At 36.6% G+C, this 17,171-nt stretch overlaps 1 protein-coding gene across 2 annotated transcripts in view; it reads left to right on the top strand.

The window, feature by feature from the left end:
- Nucleotides 1-17,171, top strand: part of LOC106097546 (mucin-3A) — a 326,173-nt gene that overhangs the window by 304,703 nt on the left and 4,299 nt on the right. The gene's annotated exons all lie outside the window — the stretch shown is intronic.

Raw genomic sequence — 17,171 nt, 5'->3', positions numbered from 1 at the left:
AAAGTAGCTTGTGCCATATTCTCATTATTTTCTATTCAAGGCAAACTTTCTCCTCACATTAGTGTTTTTTTTTTTTTTTTTTTTTTTTTTTTTTGTAATTGTTGCACTTATTTTTGTTTATCATTTTTCACAAATGTCCTTGCTTGGGCTTTGAGCTTGAGCAAGGTAAGTGCAAGCCTCGTACATCCAGAAAAGGAGAATCAGTTACTCTTTATATCGCATTAAAGTAGCCTGCCATCCAAATAAAGTAAAACCAAGAAGGTCAAAAGGCAAAAATACTCACATTTGGTTAATGAAAGAAATTACATTTTTCCTCTGACAGTCTTTTTGCTGAACAGCTTGACAGCTGTCAGGGTTAGAAAAGTTGGATTGGGGTAAATAAACTGGCTGGGGTTGTTCTGGCTTCTCACCGACATTATTATGTACCCTTTGTGACCACAACACACATGCAGACATTCAAGGCCACACACATAACACAGCAAGAGTGTATGTTGGTTTAAGTGTCCTTTTATGTTTTATTACAGGTGGAACCCGCTGAGTTTCATGTGCTCTGTCCTTTTTCTTTTTTTTGTCTGTTTTTTTTCTGTTCTTGTCGTTTCTAGTTCTATCGCCCTCCACCGCCTGTCAGCGCTGACATTGCTAAAATACAAATATACTAGCATATAAAATAAATAAAGTGAATTAAATAAAAAGGACTAAGAAGAGGAGCCTTTAGAGAGTTTACCGAGCTCCTCTTGGGAAAGCAGATGTTTGGCACAAAACTTCATTCAGATCATGTTTCTGGTTGCGAAAGTTGTCAGACAGGTAAAATGAGTTTTGATTTTATCTCATATTTAGAAGCTAGTTTGTTTGTTAGTTTTCACACTTTGTTTCCATTCCTTTTTTTTTTTTTTTTCTTTTTTGGCCTGTCCCGTTTGGCTCTTTTGCCATTAGAATTGTCTAAAGGCAAAGAAAGATGCCCAACGGATTTACTTTACCAAATGGACCATCCTGGCCTTGCCGTATTGGTCTATTTGATTCACCTTTGCTTTTATTCTTTATTTTATTTTTATTTTCGCTTGCTACACACGGGACAGACATGACTGGGGGAAAGAAAAGGGAGAAAGAAAGAGGGAAAGGAAAACAGCGGGGAAGAAGAACGGTGATAAAGGGCAAAAAACAAAAACCAACCAAAACAAACAGACAAAAAAATACATATATCAATCACCTGGATCACCTGTTGAGAAAGGAAAAAAGCGAAAACAAGCAAAAAAAGAGAGCAATATAATAAACAACATCATCGCGATCATCTATGTGAATATAACAGTAAATACTAAATACTGAATATTATTGTGCAGCACGTAGGATCGACAGCGCACAGTGTGCTTTGAGGTAGGAGCCAAAGAGGGTGTAGTTTGTGTGTGTGTGAGCACCCATGTGTACACCTGTGAGCATGAGCGCACTTGTATTTAAAAGGCTCCTTCATGTAATGATCTGCTAGAGGGTGTGGGGAGCCATAGCCCCGTCCTCCAGGGCATGAAGCAGGTATGGAGGAGATCCGGGCTCCAGACATCCAGAGGCCCTCAGAGTACAAGAGACCAAGGAAGACCAACGGAGAGGCAACCGTGCCACTATCCTGGAAAGAGCTGAGGGGAGTGGTTTGTTTCCATTCCTGATCTCTGCTTTTTCACTGTCTTTTTGAGACTGGGGAAAGACGTGAGTTTTAATGTCATTTACAGTCAGTAACTGATGTTAAGCTGCATAATATAACTTAAATGTTATTTGTAATTATTTCTCGTTGTTTAGGCTTCATTAAAATAATAAATTAAAAACAAAATATCTTTGAGCAACTTTATTGTATGTTTTGAAACACTGTCTCTGAGACCTCACGCACACCTGATCCATCCACCACAGACCACAGTACAAGCTAACATCTATTATTTTCTCCAGTTTGACTTCCTGTTCTTTCATATTCAGTATTTAACGTTTACTCTGCTGGTTTGAACAGCTGTTTGTACTGAACTTGTATTGTAACATTTCCTAACATGTATCTGCTTTTATTGTCAATATTACATGATTCCAATTTATATTCACACAGCATTAAGATAAAAGATAAAATGTTCTATGAGTTGAAATTGGTGTGAATCCTGAAGACAGTTCAGTCTCACACTCATCAAAGTGTTAAACATTTATCTCGTAAATGTTCATCAGGACCAGGATATATCCTTCAGTGTACCCATTAAACAAATATGTAGGACTGTTTTCTTTGCACAATATCTCTAAAATTGGAAACATCCCGTGATGCTGAAAAACTATTTCATGCATTTATTACTTCTAGGCTGGACTACTGTAATTCATTATTATCAGGATGTCCTAAAAACTCCCTGAAAACCCTTCAGTTGATCCAAAATGATACAGCAGGGACTAGAAAGAGAGCATATTTCTCCTGTATCAGCTTCCCTTCATTGGCTCCCTGTTAAATCCAGAATTGAATTCAAAATCCTGCTCCTCACATACAAAGTCTTGGAAAATCAGTCAACATCTTTTATTTTAATGGTTCATGATCTGAGCAAGTGTCTGGAATTTCCTAGCTTGGGCAAACAGCTACCTCACAGTGTTAACTCGACCTTTATGCTCTTTACCTTGACCGTGTCCTCGTTTCTTTGTTCCACCAGTTCCTTTGCCAAAACTCCAATTAATCTCACCTGCAGTGCAATCTCCTGGATGCTGGTTGCTAGTGATGAATCCTTCAGAAGCAGCAAAGCTTCTAATGAAAAAGGGTTCATTACTCAAAGCTTTTCAACACAGTGCTCTTTGGCGCCATATTGTGGACAAAATATGAAAAGCAGCTTGAATCTACAACTTGATATGAACTGCTTGATAGTGACTGCCCACTCTACAGAGCTGAGTTTACAGCTTCTGTTTAATATCACGTGACAGTTCTGTGTGATATTGGGCTACCACTGTGGCGCTTTGAACATGTATTTTTTGTGGGAGGAGGAGGGATAACAATGTTATGTCTGTTTGTTCATCAAAAATGTATTAATCGAACTTTATTGTTTGAACATGAGCCATAGTGTGTTTGGGAGTATGCTTGTGCTGTGAGGTCCTGCCACTGCGTGGGTATGTAGCCTCTCCTTAGCTCTGCATTTAACCACCTTCTCTCTGTTTCAGTTGACTCTCGCTAAGTTCTCCACATCACCTATCTCATTTCACTGTGTTCAATAAAGTTTTGTTAAAATCATCATCTTTCTGTCCATATAGTCTGCTTTTGGGTCTACTCCCACCTACTGGCCTCCCGGCCATGAAAAATGACCTCATAGTACCATATCACCCCATTAGAGCTCTTTGCTGTCAGACTGTGGGCTGATGTGGCTCCTAGAGTATCTAGAATGGGACGCAGAGCCTTCAGCTTTCAGGCTCCTCTCTGGTCGAACCAGCTTCCAATTTGACTTCGGGAGACAGAAACCCTCTCTACTTTTAAGATTAGGCTTAAAACTTTCCTTTTTGCTAAAGCATATAATTAGGACTGGATCAGGTGACCCTGAATCCTCTCTTAGTTATGCTGCAATAGGTGTCGGCTGCTGGGGGATTCCCGTGATGCACTGAGTGTTTCTTTTTCTGTCACCTTTGTCGCTCACTATGTGTTTACACACCTCTCTTTAATCATTACTTATTATTAATCTCTTGCTCTCTTCCACAACTTGTCTTTGTCCTGTCTTCCTCCCCTCTCTTCCAACTGTTCGTGGCACATGGCTACCCCTCCCTGACCCTGGTTCTGCAGGTTTATAAGGTAAGGTACAAACAGGCCTCAGACCACTAACACATGTCATCTGTGTTCTTATCGAGCTGCTAACAGTGGTCATTGCTGTAATATTATCTTGTTTCCTTGCAAACATTAAGAATAAAATTCTGGTGTGTGAAGAATTTGTATCTTGACCTCTTTTGTGTCCTGAAACAACCCACCATGAACACAGTTTTCTAATAATAAGTCAACATGTAAACAACAGCTTCATTAATGCCACACCTACCTCATCTAACAGTCTTCACACATTTAACTTCCTCGTTTCTATTGTTGATCACAAATTTTTCCATTGTTGTACAGCCCGTTTAAAGGGATTACAGGGCAGTCTGCAAAAAAGATTAAACATAAAAGATAAAATTAAAAAAAATATTCATTTTGTGTGTACACTGGGAGAGAGATGGAGCTAAGGATGGTTAAAAGCTATGAAGTGAATAATTCATCCAGCAACACGAGACAAAAGGAGTGATGTCACTATGAGGAAGTGAGCAGGAAGTTGATGCTGTGTTCATCTCTGAGAGCAAGAACAGAGACTGAGAGAGACAGAGAAGCACGATGGCTGCATTCACATTCGAATGTCTTCCTTACTGATACTGATGCTTCAGTTTGAAGGTAAGTGTACATAGAAACACATTCAATTAACACTAGAAGTCCCAGAGAGCAGCCATTTGGCTTTTCTACCTCTAAAACCCGCCGTCGAGCCAAATGGCTGGTTGGCTTTTAGCTAATATCCTTAATCACCTGTGAACAGCTGCTTTTGTTATGTAAATAAGGTGGGGCCATGCTGAACCACTTGGAGTGGTTAGTTTCCTGAGCCACAAGGAAACTTGTGTTTCAGTTTGCCTTAGGGAGAAATCAACACACATGGGTGTATTTCCTTTGTTGCTGAGATTTATTGATAAAACAGTACAAAAAAAACAAACAAAAAAAAAAACAACCATTTGTACACATATTTACAGATGATAATAAAAAGTGAGTGAGTACATTTCAATCACTCACAATCCTGGCACTGCCATGCTATCTGTAGTCAGCATTTACCGCATGTGTATCTGTAGCAGTGAACACATCGCACAGTGGCATGATTGTTCTTGCATTTGTGTTTGACCTGACACGTGGCTCTTTTTCCAGGGCTAGGTGTGGAGGGTTGTGTCCGAAGCAACTGTTCTTTTCTTGCCTTCTTCCCAGCCATATGAGAGTTAGCCAACTCTCTTGCAAGCTCCACCAGGAAGTCCACCTGTCTTTCCTGCGTCCCGGTGCATGCTTGATACAGCACATGTGCATTCAGTGCTGCCATGTCAATCATGTTATAGAACACGGCAACTGGCCAGCGCCGTGTTCCTCTGCGGACCGTGTACTCCCGTACCATCTGGTCCATCACATCCACGTCACACTTTGTGGTGTTGTAAAGGGTGACAGTGTTTGGCTTCCTTTTGGTGGTGTTATCAGTCTGAACCACGCTGTGCATGCTGCTAAGAATATAGACTGTCTTCTTCCGTTTGGCCGCATACGCCGTCAGCGTGGCAGTAGAGGTTGAAAACACCTAAGAAATAAGATAAATTGTTATTTCCATAGCACTTTTACACACAATGAAACACATAAACATAGAACCACAAAGACCTGCAGCCTAACTGAGTGGTGAATTCATTGCGATCTGAGTATCTAGCGGATTGAGGAATTTCCCGGCGAATCTTGTTGACTGTGCCGAGGATGGTGGTTTTCCGTCTAAGAAGTTTTTGCGCAAGTGAAAGCGATGTGAAGAAATTGTCCGTGGTAACATTTCTGCCCTTGTCTAGGAATGGTTCCATCAGCCTCATCACTACATTTTCAGACAGTCTCTGCCCACTGGGACGATTGGGGTCCTTGCCAAGATATGGGAGGACATTGCAAATGTACTTGGATTTTAGGTCGCAGGGCACCCAAAACTTGATCCCAAAGTTGTCAGGTTTACTTGCAATATACTGCAGGAAACAGCACCGAGTCTTTGATGGGAAGAGCTGTTCATCAATGGTGATATGTAGACCAGCGTTGTAGCACGCGATGCAGTTGGTGACAAATGATCCCCACACTGGAAATTGCAGCGAACTTATCAGTCTTTGCTCGATCACTGCGGGTGGACCTGTCATCAAAGCGTAGGTGTTGCATGATGTCTTGGAAGCGGTTACGCATTATTATCACAAGTGTTGCTTCTTTATTCTTCCTTTAACTGAGACAGTCCTGATGTACTTTTAACCTTCTGACTTTAGCTGACTCTTGGAAACTAAAGTTGAGCTTAAACAAGTTTTGTATTTAATGAGCAATGATGAGTTTTTGCCATTTCAATAAGGAGAGATAACTTGAAATAACTGAACATGATTTATTTAGATAGAGAAATTAATGTATTTGGCAATTAGACTCCAATGACCCATCATGGCAGAACTGAATCCCAGTGATAGGATTTAGGACAGCAGCCACTGGAGTCCTGGTGGTGTTGAAAATGAAGACTGAGGCTTGGATGAAGCTCTGACTCAGACATCTGTGAGGTGGGGATGGGGAAGAGACGGGTTGCATGAATGAGTCTGAAAGGCAGAATGACAGAGCACAGATTTAAACAGAGTGCAGGCTGACTGGGTTGAATAAGGTGGGCGAGACGACCATCTGCCTAAAAGAATTACATCAGTATTGAGAATGACAGAATGGAAAAGTGGTCATGATGTAAATTACAGACAAGCAGCTAAACACCCAGGAAAGCAGGCAAATGAATGATTACAGATGTTCCTCATTGAACTTATGTATAAGCTTCATTTGGTATTTGTAAACAGACAAGTGTGCTGTGCTGTTTTCCACAGGTTCATAATGATAAAGATGGCAGTAAAGTGAACTATGAAAACATTGAGACTCTTCTGCTTCTGTCAGACTTCACTGATCAACAACTTCAACATCAACTGATCACAGGAAAGAATCCACTGATGTTTAAAACATTTAACACATACGGTAAAAAAATATATTTTGAAATACATTTTGAAATATATTTCAAAATATACAAAAAATGGCCAAAAAATATATGTGCTAAAATATATAAATATATTTTAAAATACATTTTGAAATATATTTCAAAATATACAAAAAATGGCCAAAAAATATATGTGCTAAAATATATTTCAAAATATATAAATATATTTTAAAATGTATTTTAGCACATATATTTTTTGGCCATTTTTTGTATATTTTGAAATGTGTTTTAACACATATATTTTTTGGCTGTTTTTTTATATTTTGAAATATATTTATAAAATATATTTCAAAATACAATTTAAACTTATTTAAAATCATTCAAAAATATATCAATTTAACCCTTCATATATTTCTAAGAAAACACATTCACATGTAACAGCTGAAAGAAATCTTTATTTGATGTTTAAAACATACATATAGCATATCAATCAAGCAAAGAATATTAATTTTATAATTTTATTCTCATTACATACTTAAACATTCTAAAAGAAACACACACACACACACACACACACACACATATATACATATATATATGTGTGTGTGTGTGTGTGTATGTGTATATTTTCTGTGTGATTGTATTAACATAAGTCAACATACTTAAAATGTAATTTCTTTTCCTTTTCCAGCAGTCTCAGTTCCCCCAGCTTTCACTGCAATCCTCAAAGCCCTTCTGGACACATTGGGAAACCTCTTCCTTACCGCCACTGTAACAAACAAAAGTCACAGTTCTATTACTTTTATCAGAGTTAAAATAAAAATATGATTTATGTTAGCTGGCTTCATTTAGCAAACAGATATTTCTGTTTATATAGATACAGATATTAATACAGATATATTTTACGCATAATTTTACCTCTTTTTTTTCCTAGATGGAAAGTCTATCCAGTTCACATTACAGTAATGCTAACACCCCTTTTGGTTGTCTCTCCTTACCCTCCAGCATTCATAAATCTGTTGACCTTCTTTGTCTGAGACCACCCACCACAATGCATCATCACCTATTTGTATTGGTAACTTACTTTACAACCTATTTTAATGGTTGCAAAGCAAGTGTAATGGCTATGTTGTTTCTTCTTGGAGTTCTCTATTTTTCTTATATCTAAAATAAGAGTCTGGATGGACAAGAGGCTGTTTTACGCGTCGGTTTGTACAACAACGACGCGTAAAACAGCCTCTTGTCCATCCAGACTCTTATTTTAGATATAAGAAAAATAGAGAACTCCAAGAAGAAACAACATAGCCATTACATTAAGTAAAACCATCGTGTCGCTCCGCCATTCGCTTGTTTTATTTCTCACAAAACCTTTCACAACAAAAGCACCACATCTTTTTCAGGCTTTTCAAAATAAAACATGTAATAACTATAAATGGCGCTAACAGTAAGTTACTTGTGCTGTATGCAATTTTAGATACACAGAAAGTCTTCACTTACTATATATGGCTGTCATAGTGTCCTTGTGAAGGGCAGTTCTTCACTCTGTGCCGATGTCCGTTTTGCTCTGTCCTCCTATAAAAGGCATAAACATTTGAGTGTTTGACTAGTTTTAGATTTCCAAAAATCTGATATTTGTACAACTAAACATTTGAACTACAATGATATGCTATTGAGAGATACTTTTATGGGTACTTTTTGGTAAAGAAACTGGTGACAGAGAAGTAGGCTTTTTAGAATACTATTAGCTAACCATTTGAACTGACTTTCAAAGCTGTTTACCTTTTAAATTGCTGTGGATCAAAACCTCCAGTGGGAAGGCGGCCATTAGAAGAACACGCACCATTGAACCTGAAAATAACAAAAACAAACAAAAAACAATATATAAGAGTCAGGTAGGGTAATAAATCTCTTCTGAAGCAATATAGTTCATTTTGGGTGAAAAACAAAACATTCCTCTAAAATATATATACTGACATCAGCAATCAACATCATGATTGTAACTATTTCCTTTTTAGTACATCTACTGCTGTGTGCATGTGTCAAGCACTACGACTGTATCTATGCATATAAATTCACCATATATATCCTGCAAAAATGTTTTGTTATAGTCAAAAAAGGCAAACAAACAAAGGCATTCAATCAGAGGTGAGAAATTAATTGGGAATATCAATTATAGGTGAACTATTCTTTACCTACTAGCAATCAAGCTTCTTTAACCAAGAAGCTTGAAATATTTGAATGTAAAATAAAATAAATAAATAATAATAAAAATAACATGATGTAATTAAAATGCACAACTTACATTAAGGAAATCTGCATTTGTATCCACAGGCTAAAAGTAAAACAGTAAATGTGTTAGTAATAGTACAGGTATTTGTAAAAAAAAAAAAAAAAAAAAAAAAAAAGAGGCAGTAACTGTGACTCTTCTAGTGGGATGCTAAATGCAGAGATTTATATTTACAGTATAATACTGCATGTACAGGTAGCTGTGTTGTGAACTGTAACTGAATATTAGAGAATCTCAGAGAAATTAAATGTATTTATTTTTTGAATTTATCAATCATAAAACCGTCTGTTTTGAAGGCCTGTTACGATAACAACTTTTTGTTGGTCGGTATATTGCCCCATAAACAATTGCGACAAGTTATGTCATTGTGATTTTAAGACCATTTTATGTCTTTGAATGTATAATCATAATATAACACCATAATAATGCAAGATCTACACACTTTCAATTGACAAACCAACATCTAATTCTGAAAATATTTAGATCATGGAAATTAGGTATCAAAATATTAGATACCATAAAAAATTGAATAAATAGTAAATTTTCTAACAAATAGAAAACAATGTTATTTAATGTTATTGTGTTGTTATTATTATATTTTTTTTAATATAATGGCAGATAAATTGCATCATCAACAATTATTGAGGTCATGTACATGTATTGTGTGTTAAGTCAATATATCGATTATTGTGATAGGCCTACTGTTTTGGTATCATAACAAGCTTGTCAAACATGCATGACCACTAAGCAATGTCTAAGCAGTAGTATTGGTCTGAATGACAACAAACATAACTAGTGTTTTGGAAAATCTGTTAGAAAACAGTTATTTCAATAATTATGATTAGCATGTGACACAGACACTGCATAAAAAACTACAACAACAAATACTTACTTTAGGAGGATGGGGGAGGGCAGCATGAGGTTGAGACTTTGACATCTGTAAGAAGCAAATTCATGTATTACAAACAAGTCACTTAAAAATACATTAATGTGGCAGACTGTTCCCTGTTCAGATGCAGTGTACAGTCAGGGCTGTCACAACAATGGGGTGGGGCCAAGTGGCTGGAACCCTAGGTACAATGTGCAGGTATATATAATTACATATAATATATGTGAATAAAGCAAGAATCTGTTTAGGTTAGTCACTGTGCTGACTGATGCTTGCTAGGTTTATATTGCAAACTTCACAAAAACAACAACAGCAACAACATTAATGACAATGACAAACAAAATTACTTACATTTATGTAAATCTCACATCAGGAAGATCTGCATTCGATTTCATGGGCTGAAATAAATAGGCAGAAACATTACTGCTAAAAAAACAAAAAACAACAACTCTAAAAAGCCTAAAAATGACTTAAAAAGCAAGGAAATGTGGAACATTGTAATTAGCGAACATTAATAAAGCATAACTGTGCTTTGTTTCTAACCTTGGTAAGTAAGTGCTCTGTAGCCAGAAGGAGAGGTGGGATTTCTGTGAAAGCCAAATTAAATGTGAATAGGTTTTGATAGTTATTGTATATAACAAGTGTAAACAATATTATTTGTATTTTTTTCCCTTTCTGAGAAGGCAGAATAATAAGAAAAGGCAAAAGTACGTCACAACATAATTAATTAAGTTACATATTTTGATTACCAAATTATGGAAACGTGGAGCTGCCACCCAGGCAAAAGCAAAATAGAGCTATATCACGTTATAAGGTGAAATGTTTATTGTTCTAACATTATGCTTTGCATGTTTGTATAATATAATATCACGTTATTACAATATACATAATTATCACGTTCGCACAATATTGTACGGATGTGATAATTATGTACATTGTTCATACAATGTCCAAACACGAAAGTATATTGTATAAACATGATAGTATATTGTTAGAACGATAAACTTTTCACGTTATAACGTGATATACTTATATTTCTCTTTGTCCTGGGTGGCAGCTCTACGCTTCCGTGCCAAATAAGCGAGAATAGGTAATATTATATGAGAAAAGGCACCTGCTAGCTTGATGATGGAGGCTTCATAGACCGGCCACCCGTCTTTTGGCTTCTTGTCGCCACTCCACCAAATAAAGGTCCGTTTCCTCCATGCCGGCTAATTATTCATCCTCATTAAAATCTCGTATATGTTCAGTTGGCAGGATTGAGAATTTTACATCTTCCAACCACTTAATTAACGCGAACATAATCGGCTTGTTTCTTCCCGTCTCCTGTATCCGGTCGTTCCTCTCGCTGTCGGAATTCGCGCCTCAGAGAGGTCGTTATTTTTCAAAAAAAAAAAAAGAAAGAAAAAAGAAAGAAACAGCAACAACTAATAAAGAGAGTTTTTGCACGTTCATTGCACATTTGTGGGAATGTTTAAATATTAAATTTTTATTAATTACTTTTCATTATATCTTTATTTTTTAAACCACCATGGCAATGCACATGCGCATACTCCTGCACGCAAAGGGCTTTGGAGTTGACGTAATGTCGCAATGCATTGTGGGAGCGCAGCACCATCTTGGCAGGCTGCGAATCAAAACAAGATTGCCACGAACCATTCTGAAACGTAGCTCAAAAGAAAATGACGGTATAGAGACAGATTGTGTCCAGATGCAAAGAGATGGTACTTGATTGTTGAAATGTGGACCCGTATGAAATACTGCCGTGGAGTAGAAACCCTGAAGACCAAACCGCTATTGACTTAGCATGATCTACTCTCGTACCTTGTCTGTGGAGTCAGCGCATACACGGCGCACCAATTTCGCAATTATAAATCTCTGGAGGCGCACATCCAATTCACCAAGGACTGGGTACAAGATTTGGCTATTTTTAAGCCTCCACGTTGTGAGTACGCCGTCATTCAAGCAAAGGTAAGTCAGCTTGAGTACTGCGAGTAAAATGCGTTTGATTCCCCCCGAACATTCAAATTAGTGCAGCATAAATTCATTCATGAGGGGGAAATTACAGTGAGAACATGTAGAGGCTCTGTTAGAGGGATAACATAGTGAGTTCAGTGCATTGATGTGACATTGTCCTGAAGGATTTAGTTATTCTTTATGGTTAAAGAAATTGCCCTAATTAATTCATATTTATTATAAATAATCCTAATTACACATCTTGCTTCCTTGTTTGTGTCCTGTGTCACTAAAAATACAATCTGTTTTAGTTTTATACATTGATTAATGACCTGCAGAATCTCCTTATCATATTAGGTGTCCATAATTGTCACTTAAAGTCGAACTTTATGCTTTCTCCCTCTTGAAAGTGATGACATCCTTGCATTACATACTTTAGGTTCATTTTCTGCTGCTAGGTTTCTAAAAAGAAACAGGCAGATTTAGAATATAACATGCAGCGTTCTATAGATGGATACACAAAAACACTTTATTTGTTACATTTATGATAAATGGATATGAAAGTAGATAAAACACATTCATGTCGGCCTTGGCTTATTAAAGTTCTTGTCTTTAAATGAACTTTGTCTGTGTGTGTTTCAGGTACTGCACTCTTAAAGACTGAATTGCAGCATTGCAGCCACAGGTGATTGTGAGCATCACAGGGAAGGTTGAAGCCGCCCACTGCACCTTTATGGCCGGAGTCGTGGAGACCTGCAGCCATGTCCCTGCTCTTCTGTTTAATGTAGAAGCAACAGTGCCGATCTGTGGCACAAGGACTGTTACAGATGAACCTGCATACTGGGTTTTGCCTGGTAATATGACCAAGACACAGTCAGTGGTTGGCCATAAGATAGACTTCTCCTCTTCAGCTGCCCAAAAAAGGCTCTCGATCAAAACATAAACAGACCATCTGTAGTGACAGGTAAAAGAAGCCGTCCTCAAAAAAGAAAAGTTCCACCTGCTACTGTGGAGGAGTTGGATCAACTGATGGGACAATATTTTCCAAGCATAGTTCTGTTCTGAATAACCCATAATATTTTAATTTAGGGGGGCATGTAAATAATTTGCATTTACTGAATATGTACTTACTAAGTAACACTGTTCAAAAGTTGAATAAAGAAACAAAGAAATGTTTGCCTATTTTTAATTAAAAGCACTTTGTAGAACATCAAATCAGTTACAATGTAGAATCAATGTCATGTATAGTTTACAAATGACAAAATGTTCACATAAAATCATGACAGCATTTAAATAATATCACCCACTACTAGCATTCTGTAATTTACTGTCTCTTTTGAAAACTTATCACTACATAAACAGCACAAGACTTAAGAGTATTTAACAAGAGCATTTTTCCCTGGTTTTACTACCACACTGGGGCACATGTTCACCAAAACGCAGCAAACCTTTGCCATCTTATCCAGGAGGGTCACCTTTTTACCTACACATGGAAGAAGTAATCTGATTGGTATGGTGGTGTGTAGCATGTAGTTTGAAGCAGGGATTTTGTAGTGCCCCGTGTGTAGTGTTGGAACCCAGTCAGGATTTGTTTCATTCATTTCATAGGCTGGTTTGCTGCAATAATGCCAAATAATTAGCAACTCTATAAATAGAAGGTAGTTCTGCATGTTTGTTCTAAGTTTGTGCTATGATCTCAGAGCGCATTGAAAATAAAACTAACAGGCTATAAAGAATAATATGAACTTATTTAGAACTTACCTGAATGAAAATACTGAAGCACACCAACAGATATCTGGGGATGGTAGAGAACTGAATATCAGCTCGTTTCGCAGCTGCTATCCAGGCTAGACGCCTTCTTTTGGTAACATCCAACACATAAGCTCCCTCATGATGCTTCCAGGTGAGGAAACAATGAAAAGAGAGCCTGTTTTCAAGCTTATTTCTTTGCCGGTAGTGCAATCTAACATTACAACCGGCCACACAGCAAGCATTTGTTTGGCCTGCTAATATGGCGCCTCGACCAAAAATCCTGGCTACGCCCCATCCCGTAAGATCACGCTCCAGAGTTCTATTAACATACGGATCTAAAAAGAAGACGCTGCATTTTTAACTCTGAGGGAGATGGAGAATGAGCCTATTTCCAAAAAAAGTGGAGTGTGTTCCTTTAAGTACTATATTGTATATATTGTCAAAAACTAAAGTGTACATAGCAGTTGTTGTATCTTGTTTACTGTATCACTGACAGATAATTTCAAAGTCAATGAACGCTACATTATAGTGAGATATTGTGTAATGTGAAATACTGTAAGCAAATGAATAAACAACCTAATTCATGATAGACCTTTGACTCTGTTTTGTTTGAATCCAACTGTTTTTTGCAGATGTGCATAAAACATGTTACTTTTAGTATTATTATCATTATCATCATTATTGCACTAAATACATTTTAAATAAAGGATACTTTGATATACATTCTACTGCAAGGTTGGAAATGTATTTTCTTCACCCTAAAATATGTTTTGAAATGTATTTTGGTTTGAAAGAAATATATTTTCAATTTCAAAAATATATTTTTTGGAGCATCACAAATACAAAATATATTTACCATATATTTGAAATATATTTTGGCCAGGAAAAATGTATTTTTTTACCGTATGGGAAGTTTGGATTTATTCTCATATTTGGAAGCCAAAACTTGTTTTCATGTGCAGTTAGCTCTAATAAAAACATTGTTTTCAGATAATAAATTATCCCATATTTATTTATGATAAATGACATGCTACCAATATCACAAGCCCTACACATGGTTATTTTATCATTTAGCTCTGAGAGTAGGATTCATAAGATTTTTGGTTTTCTACTTTCCTTGCTGGTTATTAAGCTAAGGCTGATGATATTTAGTGTACAATAAAAGGTAAAACACTGAGAGAGAAAATCATGTTCATCACTGCTGTTTACATTTCTTCTTTTGTAGTTGATTGCTCGTCTTTATTCCTCATTTTTTATCTCTGGTCTTTGTTGTTGAGCTGCAGTAACCGATGTTATGGGCTATATTATGACTTTAATGTTATCTGTAACAATTTTTCTTTGTTTTGGTGGTATGAAAATAAAACTAAAATAAAACTAAAATAGCCAAAAGTATTTCTAATTGATTTTATTGTATCTTTTGTGGCTCTTTCTCTCTCTGGCATCTCACACACATCTGATCCATGAACCTCAGACCACAGTACAAAACACTATTATTGTCTTCAGCTTAACTTCATGTTCTTTAATCTTCAGTATTAAATCTTTACCCTACTAGTTTAAACAACTCCTTTTGAACTGAACTCTAAACAGTCTTTTCTAAATATGATATAAATATATCTCCTCTGGTACTAGGTACCATGCAATTTCAAATTACACCCATATAGCATTAAAAAAACGGATTAAAGGATGTGCTATGTGGTGAAAAAGGTGTGAAACTTAAAGACAGTTCAGTCAGACACTTGTAGATGTGTCAGAAGATCATCAGGTCATCATGAAACTTACTGAGCACTGTTGCTGTTGAACCCACATTCTCTCTAAAACACTTCTTCTTAACTACTGAGAAAAATTAGAAATAACAGGTATGTGACCACTAACACCTCTCATCTGTGTCCTTGTGACTGGAGCAGTCGGGGTGACTGCTCCAGTATCTTCATGTTTCACTGTGAGCATTAAAGGTAAAATCATGGTGTGTGAAGAAGTTGAACCTTCACCTCATTCATGTATGCAGACAAACATCACCATGGAAACTGTTTTCTAATAATAAACCAAATGTACAGAAGAGCTGCATGAATGTCAACACTGACCTCATCTAACACTCTTCACACCTTTAACTTCCTCTATTCTATTATGTCTGTTTCTACTGATGTAGAGTCCCTGGAAAAGATGACACGAGAGTCTGCAAATTACACTCAATATAAAAGTTAAAAAAATGTAGATATTAAATTAGTGAAAAACTTTAAGAGAGACGGGGTAGGTAAGGAAACACAAAAGCTAAAAACTGAAATAATTTAGAAACAGAGGAAAAGAAAAGGAGTGATGTCACTATGAGGAAGTGAGCAGGAAGTTGATGCTGTATTCATCTCTGAGAGCAAGAACAGAGACTGAGAGAGACAGAGAAGCACGATGGCTGCATTCACATGGATTCAAATGTCTTCATTACTGATACTGATGCTTCAGTTTAAAGGTAAGTGTACATAGAAACACATTCAATTAATAAACTGCATTATTATCACAAGTGTTACTTCTTTATTCTTCCTTTAACTGAGACAGTCATGATTAACTTTTTGACTTTAGCTGAGTCTTTTAAACTAAATTTGAAACTTAAACTTGTGTTGTATTTAAAATAAACTTCACATTATAAACATAACACTCATATTCATAACATATTTGATGTTTCACATTTCTCTCTCTCTTTCTCAACAGGAACAACTGAGCAAAATCAAACTGTTCAAACTGTCACAGCTGGACGTGGACATGATGTTACTCTGCCTTGTAAAAATGCGATACAAGGTCAGCATAACTGTATCAGTACTACCTGGATCTTCAGTGATTCAAGCAGTGCAGTAGCACTCTTTGAACTTGGGCAGAATAAAGAAGCCAAACGTAAATCAGACAGACTGAGTGTTTCTGCAGACTGTTCTCTGGTTATAAAGAAGGTCACAGATCAGGATGTTGGTCGTTACACCTGCAGACAGTTCAAAAAAGCAACAGGATCACAAGAAGGTCCAGACTTTGAGATTGATCTGTCTGTTATTAACAGTGAGTATTTACATCTTAATGTTTTCAGCTCAAACTGTCCTGTTAGAACAACAAACTGAAACACCACAATAATTATGATCACAGTGATGAAGTTCATTTTTCTATTGTTGCTTTTCTCTTACAATATCTCCATCTTCACCAGTGTATGTACATGAGAACAATGATAAAGCATCTTGAACAGCTCTGTGTTGACATATGAACACTGTAGACTCACAGTTGAGTGTCTGTATGAAGATAAAGAGAACATATCCTCAGACATGAGACATCATCAAAAATGAGACTTGTTAGACTGTTAAACATCTCACCACTGTTTCCTCTCTGTTGTTGTTGACTTACTTTCAAGTCTTTTCTTACTGTTGGTGTCTTTAATGTTGTTATTGCATTTCTTTACATGAAGATGTGACAACAACCAAATCAGCAACATCACTGACACTGACAACAGCATCAAATAATCCATCAGCAGGTCGAGACTGAATCTCTTTTTTATTAAAGTATAATGTTTATATATTTATAATTATTTATGTATTATATATCAGATTGG

Source organism: Oreochromis niloticus, linkage group LG15 (assembly GCF_001858045.2).
Source record: "Oreochromis niloticus isolate F11D_XX linkage group LG15, O_niloticus_UMD_NMBU, whole genome shotgun sequence".
Classification (NCBI taxonomy): Eukaryota; Metazoa; Chordata; class Actinopteri; order Cichliformes; family Cichlidae; genus Oreochromis; species Oreochromis niloticus.
The sequence above is the reverse complement of the archived record's forward strand: the minus strand, read 5'-3'. Positions and strand labels throughout refer to the sequence as shown.